Source organism: Equus caballus, chromosome 28 (genome assembly GCF_041296265.1).
Source record: "Equus caballus isolate H_3958 breed thoroughbred chromosome 28, TB-T2T, whole genome shotgun sequence".
NCBI lineage: Eukaryota > Metazoa > Chordata > Mammalia > Perissodactyla > Equidae > Equus > Equus caballus.
In genome coordinates, this window is record NC_091711.1 from 34,177,187 (window position 1) to 34,197,435 (window position 20,249).

The 20,249-nt window shown below is 42.8% G+C and overlaps 1 long non-coding RNA gene across 1 annotated transcript in view; it reads left to right on the forward strand.

Moving 5' to 3' along the window:
- Positions 1 to 12,350: 12,350 nt before the first annotated feature.
- Positions 12,351 to 20,249, forward strand: part of LOC111771074 (uncharacterized) — a 47,901-nt gene continuing 40,002 nt past the window's right edge. Inside the window, exons 1-2 of the long non-coding RNA XR_011433534.1 lie at positions 12,351 to 15,409; positions 17,317 to 17,648. This is a non-coding gene — a long non-coding RNA (uncharacterized lncRNA). The remainder of the gene's footprint in view (positions 15,410 to 17,316; positions 17,649 to 20,249) is intronic.

Here is a 20,249-nt window from a genome sequence, read left to right on the forward strand (position 1 = left end):
GTCTGTAAGATTTTTCTCTAAGTGTTTTTCCAGGGTCTTATGGTTGTGAAACAGTAACTCACTGTTTAGTTTACCTTTTCCTGATTGCTAATGTGTATGAGCATTCTTTTATGTGTTTCTTGGCCATGATAGTTTCCTCCTTGGTGAAATGTCTCTTCAGGGATTTTGCCCGTATTTTCTGCTGTGATTTTTTTTTGTTGCCTTTTTCATATTGGTTTGACCGTTATTTCTTTCTTCTGAACACTATTTTTCAGTTGAAATTATTTTCTGCTACATTGTAGATTGTCATCTTATTTTCTTTAGGGTGACTTTTGATGTGCTGAAACTCTTAATTTAATCAAGTTGAACCCATCTTTATGGTTTGGATCTTGTTTAGGAAGCTCTGCCTTACTTTTCATTATGAAGATAGCCTTCTATATTTTCTTGTAAAAATTTTAGTCTTCCCTTTCACATTTAAGTCCTTAATCCATTTGGAGTTGATTTCTCTCTATGATGTGAGGTAGGGACAGAGTTTTTTGCATGTGGATAACCAATTATCCTGCCACAATTTATTGAACAGTCCATCCTTTTCCTGCTAATCAACGACACCACTTCTGTTCCATGCAAGTGTGTTTGCCTCTGGGCTTTCTATACCGTTCCATCCGTCAATTTGTCTATCCCGGTGCCAATATCTTAATTACTATGGCTATAGCTTAATATCAGAGAGGTAAATGAATATTGAGATTAGATGGGAAAAGTTTCCCACTTTATCTTCTAGTCTATTCTTGGCCCATTACTCTTCCATGTAAAATTTTGAATGAAGGATATCAAATTTTAAAAACATCTTGTGGAATTCGGTTGGGATTAAATATAAGCTACAGATCACTTGGAACAAATTAAAATTTAAAAAATTTTGAGTCCTTTTGCTCCACAAATATGTTTCTATCTCCATATATTTAGGCCTTATTTCCATAAAGTTATAAACTTTTTCCCACAATAAAAGTCATATTTTTGTTAGATATACCTGAAATAGAGATTTTTCTTGTGATTATATAAGCAAGAAATAAGCAAAAGTAGATAAAATAGTGAAATGCACCCAATGCACCCATCACTCCGCCTCAGCAGTCCTGAACACATGATCAGTCTTGTTTTATCGAGAACCTCACCTGCTCCTCCCACCTCAGGATTGTTTTTAAGAAAATCCCCCAAATTATACTATTTGATCTGTAAATGTAAACCATACCCCTAACATTTACATTTTAAACTGTTCGTTACTAGTGTGTAGAAATGCAGATGGTTTTTGAAAATTGGCGTGAGATCTAGTAAGCTTGCAAATCTCTCCTTATTTACAATGATCTGTCTGTAGATTCAATTGGGTCTTCCCCATAGGCAATCATATCACCTGCTAATGCAGTTTTGTGTCTTTCTAGTACTTGTACTTTTCATTTATTTTTCCGGTCTCACTACACCGTGTCCTCAAGTCTAGTTTGGAAGAGAGGTGGTGGTATCTTTGTCTTTTTCCTGATTTTAATGGGAAGGATTCTAATATTTCACACTAAGAATGATGCTTAGAGTAGGGTTAATAGATATCCTATATGAGGCTATCAAAGTTGTTCCTTTTTATCCTCATTTGCTAAGAGTACAAAATTTAAATTATGAGGGCCGACCTGGTGGTGCAGCGGTTAAGTTCGCATGTTCTGCTTCGGCGGCCCAGGGTCTGCCGGTTTGGATCCTGGGTACAGACATTACATCACTTGGCAAAAGCCATGCTGTGGTAGGCGTCCCATATATAAAGTATAGGAAGATGGGCACGGATGTTAGCTCAGGGCCAGTCTTCCTCAGCAAAAAGAGGAGGATTGGCAGCAGATGTTAGCTCAGGGCTAATCTTCCTCAAAAAAATTTTTTTAAAATTATGAATAGTTGAATTTTATCAAAATCTTTTCCCGTTTGTACTGAAAGGACTATACGGTGCCTCAGACACTTGTGCACTGCTCAGATCCGTCAGCCTTAGCTTTCTCTTCTTCCAGCCACGGCTGCAGGGACCAATTTTGCACGAGTGCTGACCAGCCTCCCACAGGTGCAGCCTGACAGCATCTAACCTCTGGGTCCCGCCACATGCTTTTCCCCTCCTCTGTTGATGTCACAGTGGGAGGTGGGGTGGGAACCACTTGGCACTCACCAAAATTTATTCATTGAGAAAAAGGAGTCGTCCTTCCCCTGGATGGGCAGTATGGAGATGCACTGTGCATGACGATCCCGGCAGTCCTGTGGGGCTAAGTCATCCGTGTGGTGGCCAGCTTGATAATTCATCTCTGTGTCGGCTGACTCTCCCTTCTGGCTCTGCTTTCTTCTTGCCCCTCACTCCTGCTCCTTGGATCTCACTCCCCCGAAAGGTACTCACGCTTTAGCCTTCCTTTAGAGGGAGCTCAGCTTAAGGATATGTTTTTTCTCCTTTAGTCTATTAATTTGTTGAATTACAGTTATAAAGTTTCTGGTGTTAAATTACCCTTACATTTCTTTGGATAGACTAGCCTGGTCACAAAGTGTTACTTTTTTTTTTTTTTTTTAAATACATTGCTGGAGTCAGTTTGCTACCATTTGGTTTAGAAATTTCACATCTGCATTCATGAGTAAGATTGGTGTATATATTTTTTTCTTTTTTTAAACTCTCCTTGTCTGGTTTTAGTCTCAGTATTATGTTAACCTCATCAAATGGATTGTAGAGTGTTCTCTCTTTTTCTGTTCCCTGGAAAAGATGTTTGAAAATAACAACGGTCTGTTCCTTGAAAGTTTGTACAAATACACCTATGAAATCGTCTGGGCCTCGTGTTTCTTTTCAGAAGGATTTATACTGATGATTAAATTTCCTTAACGGTTATAAGATTATTGAGGGTTTCTCTTTCTCTTTGAGTCAATTTTGGTCACTTACTTTTTCCTAGCTATTTACATATTTTAAATATATGTATTTTAATAAATATATTGATAAATAATTTATATATTTTAATCTACATATTCAAATTTGTTAACATCAAATTTCAATTTAATGTTAAATTTATTAACATTAAATATTCACTTATCATTTTCAATCTCTGTGGTATGTCATATCCCCTTTCATCCCTAATATTGCTCATTTTTACATTCTATCTTTTTTATCTGTCTCATTATTTGTTTATCTGTGTCTTTAGTCTTCTCAAAGAACAAACTTTCAGCCTTGTTGACACTTTCTATCATTTTTTTAATACTATGTTTGTACTATTCTTCTGTTCCCTGTATCAACTTTTCAATTGGCTGCTCAGCTTGTTAATGTTAAGCCTTTATTCTTTCCTCGTTTCCTTAAACAAGCATTTAAGAGTGTAAATTTCCCTTGAATTATTGCTTTCCTTGTACCTCATACGTTTTGATATGTGGTATTATTGTTATGGTTGAGTTCTATGTATTTTTAAATTTCCATTTTGGTTTCTCTTTTCCCCATGAGTAATTTATAAATTTACTTTAAAATTTCCAATGTGTTTAAAAAATTATCCTTGTTATTGATGCCTAACTTAATTGTGTTGCGATTAGAGAATCTCTTTGACACTCATCCTTTGAAATTTGTTGAGACTTCGACTTCAACATACTGCACGGTAATTTAAAAATAAATGTTTTATATGTGTTTGAGACACAAAATTTCTAATTATTGGAAGCAAGTTTCTAAATATGTACTTAAATCAAGCTTGTCGATGAATTGTTCAGATCTGTGTTTTTTACTTTTTTTATTTCCTTGATCAATGAATCATTGTAATGGTGGATTTGTCAATTTCTCCCTGTAGTTCCAGCAATGTTTGAGCTACATAATTCGGTTATCTTATTAAACGTATACAAGTTTACTGTCATTATATCACATTAGTTAATCAGATTTTGTAGCAGGCTGCCCTTCCTATCATTGTACCTTCACAGTGTATTATAATTGCCTAATTATGTGTCTGTATCCCCCACAGACTGTAAGCCCTGGGAGTTCAAGCAACGAATCTGTCTTGTTCATCTAGCACACACTCAGTTAATAATTGTCAATAATTGTGGATGCGTGAATGAGTCGACCTCATCCTTCTGATATGGCAAGACTTAATACTGAGTTATCTATACCAAGATCTCTTGTTTTATGCTAAGTCCTCAGTATGTGTCAGAGTGTCAGATTTGCAATGCATCGGAAACTAAATCTCGAATATCCCTATCCCGGTTTAGTGGTCCTTCTTGTCTTACAGAGGGCTAATCTGCTGAGGAATCCCGCTGCTTATACGATGTTGATGGTGACTCTGTTTCCACTTGGTTGATAATTATTCTCCCTACCCTTTCTTCTTTTTGAGATTTCATTTTGGAGAAAACACGGAGTCAGCAGGTTCTTTCCTTCCCTTGAGATAATATCAAAGTGCTGATGAAGGAAAAGGGGGAGAGTGACTCTCTCAGGGGTGGCAGGAAAGACCCCTTTCCATTTGTGTCTGGAGAATCTGACATTAGACTGGGAGTTTCTGCAGGCTTTCTATGAAAGAATCCAATGGACTTTATTTAGCTTTAAAAGAATAAAGCTTTAAAGTCATTTTCATTGCCAAGAGGATTGACCAAATGGAAGCTCCTCCCTCAGGTCAAATCATAGATTTAGGGAAGTGGGCAACTACTTGAAATCAATCAAACAAAACACTTTTTTTTTGGTGAGGAAGATTAGCCCCAAGCTAGTATCTGTGCCAATCTTCCTCTATTTTGTATGTGGGTTGCCACCACAGCATGTCTGATAAGTGGTATTGGTCCATGGCTGGGATCTGAACCCGTGAACTTGGGTCACTGAAGTGGAGCACACATCTTAACCACTATGCCACCGGGCTGGCCCCCCAAAACACTTTTATTGAGCACCTACTCTACACCAGGCATTATGCTAAGCATACTGATTGCAAAGAGGCATAAGACTTTTCATGGAACTGCAGAAAACAAAAACAAAAAAAAATTTTTCATGGCATAACTCATTTATAATCATCATCTCTTTTGTTGTTCACAACAGACCTGGGAGTTAACTTTTATTATTCCCATTTTGTAGATTAGCAACCTGAGGCTCTGAGAGGAACGCTTCACACTTAGAGCTTGATTCCAACCTGATCAATACGTAATAAAAATATCTAACATTTACTAAGTCCCTACTAGGTTGCAGGTACTATTCTAATTGTTTTAATGCATTATTGCCTTTAATTCTCAAAAACAACCCTGTGAATGTTGGTACCATTTCATTCCCATTTAGCAAATAATACAGCTGATGCAGAGTGAGAATAAGAAAACTGCGCAAGGCTAACAGGTGCCAAAGGTGGGATTTGAACCCAGAGAGTCAGGCTCTGGAATTTATACCTTAACCCATGAGTGAGCAACATGGTTCAGTACAATAACCTTGGACTTGGAAAGCTAAGGCTCCATTTTGAGTCCTAAATCTGCCTCTGATCTCCTTGCTCCTCAAAGTGTGTTCTGTGGACCAGCAGCATTAGCATCACCTGGGCGCTTTTAGAAATGCAGAATCTGTGCTCCAACCCAGACCTGCCGGATCAGAATTTTCATTTTACCTAAATCTCCAGATGATTCACTTGTGCATCGACTGATATTGAAACACTGTCTTATCAGATTGGCCCCAAAAAGATCCCACAGGATCTCTCTTGGCCTCAGTTTCTCCAACTATAAAATGTGGATGGTATCTGTGCCTGCTCCCTCTCAGGGCTGCTGTGCAGATCAAAAGGCGGGAGGTATGTGAAAAGGCGTTGTAAATTGCACAGTGTTCTACAAAGGTCAAAACCAAACCGTGAACCCCAGCATTAAAGCTTTAGAGACAATTTGACAAACAGATAATGCCTTTTATCCCCACGGCCTGGCTGAGCGGGAACTCACAGTGCTGTGTGTTATGCAGAATAACCAGACAGAAGAAATGCCTTTTACAAGCAGTTCCTGGAAATTTCGAGCTTTATCAAGGAATTTGGTTTCTCCAGTTCACTGCCTAGTGAAAATAGCTGTGCCTTAATAAGGCCCAGATGTTGACACAGTCACTCACCTTCCCCGTTGCATGGATGCGTTTCATACTGAATTTCACCTAAGGAATTTCAGACTTTAAAGATAATAATCAAAAACACTGCTAGCTTCCCTTTGGGGTTCTTGCTGATTTGGGAGATCAAAGATATCCCAACAATACACTGAATGCAGACAGAAAGCTAGATTTCCTTCCCTGCTCACGAAAGGATGAATGCAGCCTAACAATGGCCATTTTAGCGATTTTTGTCCCCGGGTCTGCTCAAAGCTGGTTCTAGCCTCACGTATTTTTATAATTCCCCCCACTGCCCTCCTTTTCTCATGCTATCGGTAAACTTGGTCGGTGTGCTAACAACATTAGCTTCTGTTCCAGCTACAATTAAATGGATGCCCTTGCTGGTTAATTCTTGGCATACCTAAAGAATACTTTCTCCGCATCTAGGAAAAGTATGAGATGTTTAAATTCCAAACAATGAAGGATTCCCAAGGGCATCTCACATGGAGTTCCGTGGGATGGGAATGTGGCCCAAAGGAAGGGCGCCCTCCATGGTGGCCCCCCACTTTTTCCGCAGGCAGCCTGATTTGACTTTCTGTGAGGGGCTGAGAAATAACATAACTCTTGACTTTTGAGAGAGCCCTGTGCTTTGCAGACCCGCATCTAGAGACCAGGCTGTTTTTATTACACACTCACTGGAATGCATGAGAGCTGCTACAGGTCTCTCGGGATTGCACAAACCCCAAAGCAGGAATGGCAGAAATGTGACTTTTAGAGCCCCCATCGCCCCTCTTTAATTTTCTCTGTGCTTTTCTCCCCTTCTTTAAAGAAACTGTTGAGGGAAATTGTCTCAAAAATGTTTTATTTTATTTATTTATTTTTTGAAGAAGATTAGCCCTGAGCTACCATCTGCCACCAATCCTCCTCTTTTTGCTGAGGAAGACTGGCCCTGAGCTAACATCCGTGCCCATCTTCCTCTACTTTATATGTGGGATGCCTACCACAGCATGGCTTGCCAAGCGGTGCCATGTCTGCACCTGGGATCTGAACCGGTGAACCCTGGGCTGCTGAAGTGATGCATGCGAACTTAACTGCTGCACCACTGGGCTGGCCCCCTCAAAAGTGTTTTAAAGGTCCAGACAAGGAGGACATCACCTCACTGAGGCTTGTCCTCCCCAGATAAAGATCTCTTGTGGGCAAGGCCATTTGCCTCAAGACAGAGGCATGAAAATGGGAAGCTAACTGCCTGTTGGGGCCTGGGTTTTTATCGGCTCTGCCTCTTACATGCGCTGAGACTGGGCAGTCACTCAACTCATCGGAGATTCTGTTTTCTTACTGTAAAAATGGGCAGCCACATCTCAGAGGGTTCTTACACAGATTCCATGAGCCCTTGGCTTATGCTACTGATAATCTGTGGATTTCTCTAAAAGATATTGTTTCCTTCCGTGCAGGAAGCCACCACTGGCAAGCTTTATTTTGAGTTAGATTATTTTTAAAATATTTAAGATGGAAAATCAAGAGCCGGTCTGTTTAAGAGCAGGCTAGATCATGGTGAGAAGCCAGGCCTGCACCAGAAGCTCTCTCAGTGGAAGTTTCAGACCCACTGAATTCATTTACCAAATACGTGCTGAGTTGCTGCTCAGCGCAGGCTCTGAGATGCTTCAGTGACAGGAGAGAAGGAAGCAGATTGGTGCCTACGGTCCACGGGCTGCAGGTTCTTGGGGGAAAATAAATACATAAGCAAACATGCAGTTACAGAATAGTGTGATAAATGCCACAACGGGAGGAGCACGGGTGCTGAGGAGACCCTCAGAGACCTGCAAGGCGGGGGAGGTTCCCAGAGGTAGTGATATTTAAGACTCAGTGACCAGTGGGACAGACTGGGGAACACAAGTGAAAATCCTGGAGGTGAGATGCGCAGGACCTATTCTGGGAGGTGAAAGAAGCGCCGGAAAGGAGGAGATGATGGCAGCAGAGGAGGCTGAGGAGAGGGCAGGCCCAGTCACAGAGGCTTGTACAAACCTGTTTAGGGAGTTTGGATAAATCTGAGGGCACCTGGGAGCCACTGAAGGATAGAAAGCACAGGGTGACATGAGCAGGTTCATACTTTTGTAAGCAGGTTCTTCCGTGAGCCCCCGGAGACCCCTGTGCTCCCCATCCCTGCTCTCATCCCACTGGGTGGCACCCACATCTTTCCTAACCTGTGTGCCTTCTGAGGACCGGGGCTGAGTCTGCTCACCCCTACACCCTCAGGCCCCAACAGAGTGCCTGCATGCAGTAGGAGCTCAATAAATGTTTTCTGAGTCATTTAAAAGGAGAAAGAGAGAGAATGACAAACAGCTCAGAGAAGAGTACCAGGCATGAGTCTGAGCACCTGGCCAATATGAAGTCATTACATCTTTGCAATAATCCTATGAAGTAAGTACCATTTTCACCTCTATTTATAGCTGAGGAACTAAGCTATTTATAGCTAAGGCACAGAGAGGTGAAATCACTTCCCCGAGGTCACACGGCTGATCTGGGAATTCGCCTCTGGCTGTGTGCCTCTAGGGTCCATCCTTCCCTGATGGAAGAAACCCCCCCAGAGGAGAGCCAAAGAGTGTCTGCAGGATTTTCTGCCACTCCTTCCTCTCCTCCCTATCGGGGCGCTGACCTGGACAGGCTGGGGTACCACAGGCGAGAAGGGAGCCTTGCAGTCTCCCGGACAGGACTTGCCGCCAGCAGCAAGACCTCTCTCAGAGAGGCAGGAGGCCCTCCCTCCGATAAGCTAACTAGAATGCAAGTCGTTTGATGATGAAAGTACAAGAATCACCACACCAATTCTGAAGTGCTGAGCAAAGCCAGCGGAGTTGCAGAAAGTAGAATTGTGTAGCTGGAAGGGCCTGTTGCGATGCTCTCAAGGATCGAGGTTATTGAAGTTCTGGGCCTCCCCCAAGGTGCCCTCTGATCTCACCATGGGACCACCTCCTTAGTCCTCTGTGCCTCCTCTTGTACCTCCACGCCTTTGCTCTCTCTCTTCTTTCTGCCCGGAATGCCTCCTTGCCCTCCCTGGCTTATTCTGACTTGTCTTTTGAGACTCAGTTCAATGGCTGCTGATACATTCAAGCCCCATCTCCACTGCACCAGCATCATCTCCTAACTGCCCACGACGGTCTCCTTACTTCCTCTCCTGCCACCTGTGGCTGCCTCTACCCAGCAGCCCAGCAGATTGACAAAGGCTGTCTCCTTCCCTAAACTCGAGTCAGGTTCCTCTTAGCCCTCTTTTGACTCGGCCTCAACCTTAGCCTGCCTCCTTGCCCTTGGCCTGCTGAGCCCAGTTTTAGCAAAGAATCCTGCTACGTCAGTTTAGCAAAAATCCTCTGACCCTTGCTTGATATCTGATCAAATTCCTTATCCCCCACCCTTGATGTCTAAGTCCTTGGCTTGCCTTTAGCAAGAATCCCCTTACGCTAGATGCCTCCTGTAAGTAATTTTCCATGTGCTGATCCCCTTACTCTGTTCATGGGCTGTAAATCCCCACTTGTCCCTGTTGTTTTTGGAGTTGAGTTCAGTCCGTCTCCCCTACTGCCACGGTCTTGAAGAAAGTCTTCCTTACCGTTCTATCAAGTGTCAGAGTAAATTGTCTTTAACAGCATCCTGTTGAGGTGTGAAGTCATCCTTACAACAGAACATGAAGTCTTTGCTATGGTCTATAAGCCCCTCTAAGGGCTAGTCCCCGATGAGCTCTCTGGCATCATCTAAGACATGAGCGGCCAGTCCCTAGTTTCGGACACCCTGGCCCCTGCTCTTCTTTGGATCCTCACTTTCCCACTTTGGCACTTGCTTTTCCCTCTTCCAGGAATGTTCTTTCTCCAGCTCTTCTCATGACTCACTGTCCCCCTTTATTCAGGACCCTAATCAAATGCCAGCACTCAGAGCAGCCTTGCTGGCTTCCTGTCTAAATGGGACCCCCTTGCAATTCTCTATTTCCTCCTCTTTCCTTTCTTTTCTTCACATTACTTATTCAGATCTGAGTTATCTTATGTCATTGTGTTATTGTCTGTCCTCCCAATAGACTTTAAGTTCTCAGAGATAGAAGGTCCTCTGCATGGCTCACGGTCATATCAATAGTGCCTAGAAAAATGCCTGGAATGTAGTAGAGGCTCATTAAATGCTGGTTGATGAATCATTCCATAATGTATTTAAGCACTGTTCCAGTTAGGGTGGTGGCAGGAAGCAGACTTACATTACACTCAGATGGCTCAAAGGAAGCACCTTTTGGGAGATCTGTAGTGCTGAAATAAGGTGGGAGTGGAGAAGAAACACTTGGGGTCTTTCTCTTCCCGCTCTCTGATCAACGTGGCTCTAACCCAGCCAGCCAGGGAGCCCCAGCAGGCAGTCCCCAGGAGTTGGTCTTCTGGGACAAAGAACAAGACAGAGAATGGATCTGGGCCATGGGAGTGAATGTAGAATAACCAACTCAAGCACCAGCCTATATGGGCCCTATGGATAGAGAATGAATTAAGACACAGTTTCTTCCCTCTTTTGCCTATGGGAAAGCCTCCTCTGATACCCTCTGAGAAGAATTATGGACCTTTCTACTCTATTCCAGAATGCATGGAAAATGTCTATCAGCCCTTGCCTCATGTGTATCATACTGGATTGCATCCATGTGTTTACTAGACTGTCTCACTTTCTCAAGTGTGACCTCATTGAACTCAAGGGACTAGACCTTGCTCACTGTATCAGTTAGTTATTGCCACACTCACACTGCATAACAAACAACAGTACAGTCTCAGTGGCAGACAAGAAGAAGCTCTTATTTAGCTCACACAGCTGGGTGCTGGCTAGGGGCTGCTGATGGAGCCTGGGCTTGGTGGAATGACTCTGCTCTGCTCCATGCATCTTTCATTCTCCTTGGACCAGTAGACTAGCCTTGAGATGCACTTCTCACAGCAATGGCAGAGATGCTAGAAGGTAAACAGAAAAATGCAAGGCCCTGTAAGGCCCAGGCTTAGAACTAGCACTCCATCTCTTCTGCCATACTCTACTCATCAAAATAAGTCACTTGGTCAAACCCAGATTTAAGGAGCAAAAAATTCTCCTCTGCCTCTTGAGTGTAAAGAAATGCAAAGTCACATGGCATGGCAAAGGGCATGACTACATGGAGAGAACATGAACCAGGACCAAAAATGCAATCTGCCACATCAACCTTTGTGTCTCTACTGCTTGATGTGTGATAAGGAACCTGGTAGAGGCTGCTGACTTGAAATGAGAAAGCTAAGCCAAGAGTGATAAAGTGACCTGACCAACTAAGTGGACAGCAGGCCAGGGAGACCGAAAGTGTATGCTAGGAAGCATTCAGTAAGACAAATAAAGCTGAAAAGGGTTTTCCCAATGATTTAGGCTGATTCCCCCATTTTACAGAGGATCCGTAATCTGAGAGATTAAGTTGCTCACTCAAGATCCTGCAGCTTATCTGTGGCAGAGCTTGCTCTAAAAGGAAAATGTCCTGTGCTCTCCCAACCTCCTCTGGTGTGGTGTGTTGTGCCCCTGTGAGCGGTAGCCAGTTGAGGGCCCATCATCAGTGTGATGGGATGGGGTTTTCTCCCTCTTCACTGCCCTTTCAGAAACTAGGACCTGGAAAGGCACTCTTTGGTAATGGGACTCAAAGTTGAAGCAAGTAGATATTAAATTCCAGGAAATGAAGTCAGAGGATGCCCATTTGACAGTGTGAAAAGTCTACTTTTCTGGAAAATGCTCCACTTGCAAGATCAAAAGAACTCTTTCCCCTAGGCAGACCCCCAATATAACCCTAATTCTACACCCCTACTGATGGAAGCTAGATCTGGCAGAGTTCGTTATTAAATTCCCTTACTGTCAGTCAGCCAAGCACACTCAAAGAGTCTAGTATAAGGCATAAAAGAGTCCTTTATTTTACGTTCCAGTCCCATCTTCCAGCATTCACAGGGTGCACGTGGCGTTGGAGGATTCAGAAGTGGCTCTGCGTCTCTTTTTAACTCAGCCTCCAGCTTCCCCTGGGTGTAGATCTCTTTATCTCACCTGCCCAGGTGGCTTCCCTTCTCATGGTGACTAGAAGATGAAGCTATCTTTTTCTTTGGCACACTCTTCTCTTTAACCTATTTCTTCCGCCTTTAGACTTATAGTTAGAGCATTTGCCAGGTGTTATATCATTTATATATATGCTTGTGTTATGCTAAAAGAGTGCCTGGCTCTCCCTCTGTTTTATTTATTTTAGTTATGTCCTTGTTTTATTTTGACTGTATTTACAGGCATAGCTAAGCTTTAATATCATGGGTGTAAGTGTAGGTGGGGGACAGCCCAGAGCGGTGGTGGAGGCTGTGGTGGTAATGATGGTGGCGATGGTGACAGTGGTGGTGATGATGATAATGGTAGTGGTGGTGACAGTGGTGATGATGGTGATGATGGTGGTGGTAGTGGTGGTGTTGATGATGGTAATAGTGAAAGTGATGGTGGCGGTGGTGGTGGTGGTGACGTAATGATTGGGGTTGGGTGGTGGTACAGCCGCATCACTGATTAGTAGGATAACAAACTTCAACTTTTGTCTACTTTTGCTAGGGATTTCATGGTCTTGCTTTCACACTGTATCACTAAAAAAAAAAACCATCGTACTCTCAACAACAATCATTTGTTGTTACTAGCTATGCCTTTAACTACAGTCAATCGTGTCCAAAAATTACCTGAAAAATTATTGGACAGCCGCCAGCTGGGGACAATGTGCCAGGGGATGAGCTTCCATGTTGAACATCTTTGAGTCTCTGTTCCTTCATATTCAGTCTGGTCTTAGTGACCTCAGTGTGAGTGTACAGAAGAAACCCAATAACGTGTGTGAGAAGTCACAGGAATAATAGTAACGACCAGTAATTTAGCATCTACTCAGTGAAAATACTGGAAAGTTCACGTACATTACTCATGATTCTAAAACAATCCTGCGGGCACTGTTTTGTCCTGCAGCAGTCCCCCCTTAGCTGCAGTTTTGCTTTCTGTGGTTTCAGTTACCTGCAGTCAGCCATGATCTGAAAATATTAAATGGAAAATTCCAGAAATAAACAATTCATAAGTTTTAAATTGCCTGCCATTCTGAGTGATGTGATGACACCTCTCACTGTCCTGTTCCATTCCGCCCAGGATGTGAATTGTCCCTCTGTCCAGCAGATCCTTACCATATACACTACCCACCCGTTAGTCACTTAGTAGCCGTCTTGTTACCAGATTGACTGTCATGGTCTCTCAGTGCTTGTGTTCAAGTAACCCTTATTTTCCTTAATAATGGCCCCAAAGCACAAGAGCAGTGATGCTGGCAATTCAGATATATCAACGAGAAGCTGTAAAATGCTTTCTTTAAGTGAAAAGATGAGAGTCCTCGACTTGAAAGAAAAAAAATCTTATGCTGAAGATGCTAAGATCAATGGTAATTTTTTTTACAGTGTATTGTTATAATTGTACTATTTTATTACTAGTTACTGTTGTTAATCCTTTATTGCACCTAATTTATATGTTTTTAAATTTTTATTTATTTTTATTTTTTATCTCTTTTTGAGGAAGATTAGCCCTGAGCTAACTACTGCCAGTCCTCCTCTTTTTGCTGAGGAAGCCTGGCCCTGAGCTAACATCCGTGCCCACCTTCCTCTAGTTTATATGTGGGACGCCTACCGCAGCATGGTGTGCCAAGCGGTGCCATGTCTGCACCCGGGATCCAAACGGGCTAACCCTGGGCCACTGAGAAGCAGAAAGTGCGCACTTAACTGCTACGCCACAGGGCCGGCCCCACACCTAATTTATAAATTAAACTTTATTGTAGGTATGTATGTCTAGGAAAAAACATAGTGTATATAGGGGTCAGTACTATCCCCAGTTTCAGGCAGCCACTGGGGGTCTTAGAATGTATCCCTCACAGATAAGGAGAGATTGCTGTATTTACTTATTTCGCTTTGATTCAGAATGAATTTACAGGTTTACGAGTCAATTTAAATCAGATAAAACAGCATCAATTTAAAAATTAGGGGCCGGCCTTGTGGCCGATTGGTTAAGTTTGCATGCTCCGCTTCAGCGGCCCAGGGTTTCGCCTGTTTGGATGCTAGGCGTGGACCTAGCACCACTCATCGGGCCATGTTGAGGTGGCATCCCACACGGCACAACCAGAAGGACCTTCAACTAAAATATACAACTATGTACCCAGGGGCTTTGGGAAGAAGAAGAAAAAGGAGAAGGAAAAAAAAAAGATTGGCAACAGATGTTAGCTTTGGTGCCAATCTTTGAAAAAAATATTAGGTACAAAACAAACAAGAAATAAGACTAAAGTGGAGCCAGCAAAAATGCTGAAAAGACCAGCATGATGACCCCCTCCTACTTCTGGGGCAAATTGGGCCCATAATTTTCTAGCAGCCATTTTGAAAGGGAAAACTTGGTTAAACAACTCAACTTGTGTCAGGGAAAAGCCTGCTGGTAGTTTGGTAGACCAGAAATCCTGTAGGTGACCTCCAGGCCAGCTTCCCAGTGGTGGGGGAGCCGGGTGGGGACCCAGGGCCTTGCAGCCTGCAGCAACCCCGCCTCACTGCCTTGAGTTCCCCTTCCTCCACTCTGTGAAGGTGGCAGTGGACGTTACAGACAGAAGGCAACGGGGCTGATTCTAACTCTCTTTCTAGAACAGGAGCCCCTGGCCAGCTTATGTGTGCCTTGCAAGCGGTCGGAAATCTATAAAAGGCTGAGTGTTTAGGATTTGTTCTCAAGCTTGTGTAAGACATACACAGCCACCCATTCAAACTGCTGTGGGATTCTTGGTTGCCTTCTACCATCTCTTGCTTCATACAATGCTCCCTTCCGGGCAACCAGATGCTGCAGAAGACTCAGGGCAAGGGGAGTGTGCGGCCATATGAGAAGGGAAAGGGGGTCTGGGTGGGGGCATGAGTGGGACTTTCCCATCTCTCCATTCCGAGGGATTTAGATGCTTAACTGCCTTTCACACTAATCCCTGGAAATCCTAACACTTGTGGAATGAGGAATTTCTCACTTAGGAGAGAAGGCTGCAACCCGATTATTACCCTTCTGGGTGATGTGTGAAGGCACATGTTAAATGATGCGTTAGCAGATAAGCAAGCGAGCCTGGAGGTGGGAGACTCCAGTGCTCTGTGCTCCCTGTCTCCTTGTTTAGAATTCTTTCTTGGAGCTACGCTATGAGCTCCAGGTTCTATTTATCACTGTCAGCCCGAGAACGGGGAAAGTGCTTGTGTTCTCTGTGCTGATTTGATTTTATTCCTCTTCCTTGATGCCTCGGTCTCCCCGGTCTAGGACATGTCCTTGAGAGGTAGAAGGCTTGTGCTTGGATGATAAGACGACAGTGGAAGCTGACTGCTTCACCTGCGTCTTCTTGGCTCGTCATAACAGGTACTATTACCATCTCCAGGTGCACATAAGGAAAGTAAGATACAAGGAGGTTAAAGAAACTGTGTCTTGTCACATGGCTTAGATGTAGCGTGGCCCAGACTGGAACCTAGGCTCACAGGATGAACTGATAGTTTTTGTAGCCTCCTCCCAACATGGAAGCAGCAGGTTGGTGCAGCACAAGGGTCAGGGCCTTGAGTTTGATGGGACACCTGGCATAGACAGCTGGGAGATCCTTGGTAAGGATGCTGCTTCTCTAAGACCCAAATTTCTTGATTTTAAGGGGATGCTGTTGGTCTAGATAGTCTCTAAATTACCTTCTAGTCATGATAAGATGATAAGGTGTAAGATGGCTGCTCCAGCTCCAGCTGTCACAACTTTAATCCAGTGTCCGGGAAAGAGGAAAAGAAAAAAGGGCACAAACATTCCACTTAAGCATACATACAAATTGTGTATGTATGCTTGTATAACTTGTATACATACATATAACTTGTATACATACAAGTTATACAAGCCATATTATAGACACAGAAGGGTTTACATACATAGGGATTTACATACATAAGGACCACACAAGTCATATTCACTTACATCCCATGGATTAAACTTTGTCATATGTCCATATCCACTGCAAGGGAGGTTGGGGGGTGTAGTATTTATTCTGGTGGCTGTGTACCCAGCCAATATTTGGGGGGTTCTATTGCGGAGGAATAAAGGGAGAATACCCCTTGGGGGAGACTAAGGTAACACACCTACTTTCCTGTAAAGTTCAAATACAGGTGCATTGCCCCCTCAACCCGTGCTCTCTCCATAGCATCACAGATGTAGATTACATTTCTCTGAGGTTCTTAACAAAATTTCTTGAAAAATTCTGGTCACAAGGGGTAGCAGCTGGCAAATTCCAGACTCAGACAAATTGGCAAGAGTGCAGACAGAGGGGGTGAGGATGAAGTGGGGAGAGAATCAGGGCCAGCTGTGACACAGTGCCTCTGTCTGACTGGGTCCCTTATGTCGAGGAAACCCTTGTCTGCCCTTGGAGCAGAGCAGAGGAATCAGGTTGCCCATCGCTGGGGCAAGAAGGAGAAATGAGATTGCACAATGCCGAGAGCAAAGGACAAGAACTTCTGGGAAAAATCAGACACATGTAAAAATTCCGTTCTATAAATATAAAATGACTTGCTGCTAAGACAGTGGCCCAAACTTCAGCAGGCAGCAAGAGTATTTCCTATAACCTGAAACAGCAGCCTAGAACTCTGGGAAAAGCCATAGCAAGACGACCTGGATCCACAATTAATAAAGGGTAGAAATGTGGAGGCTTCAGTACGGTTCAGTCTCTGAGACTTGAGAAGGACATGTGTGAGAGAGAGGGGTGTGTGTGTGTGTGTGTGTGTGTGTGCACCTGCGCGTGTGCATGTGAGAGATTGAGAGCGAGAGAGAGAGAGAGAGAGAGAGAGAGATGTATGTGGGTGGAGCATAGAGAGATAGACATGGGGAAGAAAAGCAGAGATAAAGATGGGAAAGTGAGCATGAGAAAGGAAAGTAAGAGGGAGGAAAGGAAAAAGAGAGTTTGAGAGAGGATAGAAAAGAAATACAGAAAAACAGATAGATAGAAAAAAAGAAAGAAGGAAGGAAGGAAAAATGGAGAGAAGAAGGGAGGGAGGGAAAAAGGAAGGGAAGGAGAGAAAGCAGAAAGGATGGAAGGAAGGAAAGAGGGAAAGGGAGAGAGCTGTTTACCTGTGTGTGCACATCAGGAAACAGAGAGTCGAGTAATACAAGGTTTTGCAAGCCTCTGATACAACTTAATATCAAAACCCAGCCCACCGAGCATACCAGATCTAATGGTAGTACCCTCAGGTCCTGGGATGAAGTGAGGACCCACTGCTGTTTCTCCTCCCTTTCTCTTTCCCAAGCATGGTCCCAGCCCTGCATCATCCTCATCTCACCCCGTCTCCGTGCCAGTGAGATCCTGGAGCCTGTTGGGAAATTGTGGAGGTTTTTGCCAATGTCATTGGCCATATTTTGGCCAAGGAGACCAGGGGCTTCGGTCTGCCATGTGTTTTCAGCGTGCTGGCTGCCTGCGAACACATCTGTCAACCTTAACATCAGAGAACAAAAGCTTGGATTTGACATGAAAAGGACAGCACAAGAGCAGCCCTGACCGGACCGCCATGTGGCATTCCTAAGCGTGCAGAGATTCAGCCTGGAAGATATGCACAGTACTTGAAAGAAGTCTTTTATCCAGGCAAGAGGGGATAAACACATCTGTATGGCATTGATTTTCCCCCCTTTCTTTCTGGGATTTGGAGCTGGGCTGGGGGAAGGAACAATGAAAACATTTGAAACATCTGACACTGAGTTGGGGCTGTGGGTAGACAGCATTTGGGGGGAAATGAAAGGTGAAATGCCAAATTTAGTTTGGCTCTTCTTTCTTTCTGGCGCCATTTTTCTCTCTTATATTCGACCCATATTTTCCTTTTAGCACCAATGGGGGGTGGGGTGGATCATGTAACATTCCTACTTAGCACATACATAGCTAGCCTTGTCTTGAAAGGGAACCATACACTGACAACGGAAACCTCGCAACCTCCCTAGTGGGAGACAACATGGGGCTTCTGGCTTCCAGGATATTTATTTTGGTTACTGTTTAGTGTACCGAACACCAACCAGGCTCCCTTAACTTGCAACTGAAATGGGATCAGAATCCAAGAGCATGACGTCTCTGCTGGAAACACAAAGGTTGTAGCTCTCCGAGAGCAAACAATTGTACGTAAGAAGAAATAAGTCATTCGTACAGGGTGGGGCAAGTATATCCATGTGGCAGGAAGAAAGAGTTTTGTATGCTATGTTCTGGAATGTGTTGGGCTGTTTTTATAGCCCACTGGTCCACTGGTGCAGTTGGGGCTCTGCTGTGATCTACCAGATGTCCTGGAAAAAGGATGGCTAGAGCAGGTCAGATAAGAGAATCATGAAGTTCGTTCGTCACCCAAGACTTATCAGACCTGACGCGGATCGTGTGGTTAGGTATTGAAGGCGACTTTGATTCAAGCCCAGGTGTTTTATCCAGTAGCTGAATTGTCTTTGGAAATTCAACCAACCTTTCTGAGTTTCATAGTCTTAGTTTTCAAAACTAGGATGTTTTGAGATATAAATGAAAATATAATATATAGGTTATCAAAAAGCCTAATATAGTAGGAAATTAGCAAATGCTAAGGAATCTATATTTTCTTATTTCCTGTCAGTGTGTCCTCAGTTAGACTGTAAGCTTCTAGAGCGTGTATATTCTAATTTTAGTGATTTCTATTGTATTTAGCTTTAGTGTTTTGTAAACTTCCATTGAAAATTCCTTACTAAATGTGCCTTGGTTGATTATCATAAACTTTTTTTCCCTTCTAAGGTCAATTTTGGGGTACGTTTTTTGGGAAGTCTTCCTGGGGCCCTTAAAGTCTTTTTTTAATGGCGCTTTGATTGAGATATAATTCACATACCGTAAAGTTCACCCTTTTAAAGTATACATTTCAGTGATTTTTAGTATATTCACAAAGTTTTATACCCATCGTTGCTCTCTAATTCCAGAACATTTCATCAGCCTGAATAGAAACACTGTACCCATTAGCGCTCACTCTCCATACCCTCCTACTCCTCTTGCCTGTCCAAGCAACCACTAGTTTATTTTCTGTCTCTTTCCATTTGCCTATCGTGGACATTTCATAAAAATGGAATCACACAATATGTGGTCTTTTGTGACTGGCCTGTTTCACTTACCATAATGTTTTCAAGCTTTACCCATGCAGTAGCATGTACCAGTACTTCATTCCTTTTTATGGCTGAATAATATTCCATTGTATGGATACACCGCACTACATTTTGATTATTTGTTCATCAGTTGATGAACGCATGGGTTGTTTCCACTTTTTGGCTATTATGGATAATTTTTCAATGAACATTCATGTACAAGTTTTCGTGTGGACATGTTTTCAATTCTTTTGTACGTATACTTAGGAATGGAATTGCTAGGTCAGATGATAACTCAGTGTTTAACTTTTTGAGGAACTGCCAAACTGTTTTCCAAAGTGGCTGCTATCTTATATTCCCACCAGCAATATATGAGAGTTCCAATTTCTCCGCATCTTTGCCAATATTTGTAATTGTCTGTCTTTTTTATTATATCCATCCTCGTGGGTGTGAAGTGGTATCTCATTGTGGTTTTGATTTGGATTTCCCTGATGACTAATGATTTTGAGCATCTTTTCATATGCTTACTGGCCATTTGTATATCTTCTTTAAAGAAATCCCTCTTTAAATTCTTTGCCCTTTATCAGGTTGAGGAAGTTCCTTTCTATTTCTAGTTTGTTGAGTGTTTTTATCATGAAAGGGTCTTGGATTTTGTCAAATGCTTTTTTCTGCGTCTATTAAGATGATCATGTATTTTTTTCTTTTATTCTATTAATATTGTGTTTTACATTAATTGATTTTCATGTGCTGATTTCATATATTTAACTAATCTTGAATTCCTGAGATAAATTCCTCGTGATCATGATACATAATCCTTTTTATATGTTGCTGGATTCAATTTACTAGCATTTTTTGAGAATATTTATGTCTTTATTCACAAGGTGAATTGGTCTGTAGTTATCTTTTCTTGTGACACCTTCGGCTAGTTTGGTTATCAGGGTAATACTGGCCTCCTAAAATGAGTTGAGATGTATTTCCTCCTCTTCTATTTTTGGAAAGAGTTTTTGAAGGATTGATATTAATTCTTCACATGTTTGTTAGAATTCACTTGTGATGCTTTCTGGGCCTGGACTTTTTACTGTGGAACTTTTTGATTATTAATTTAATTTGT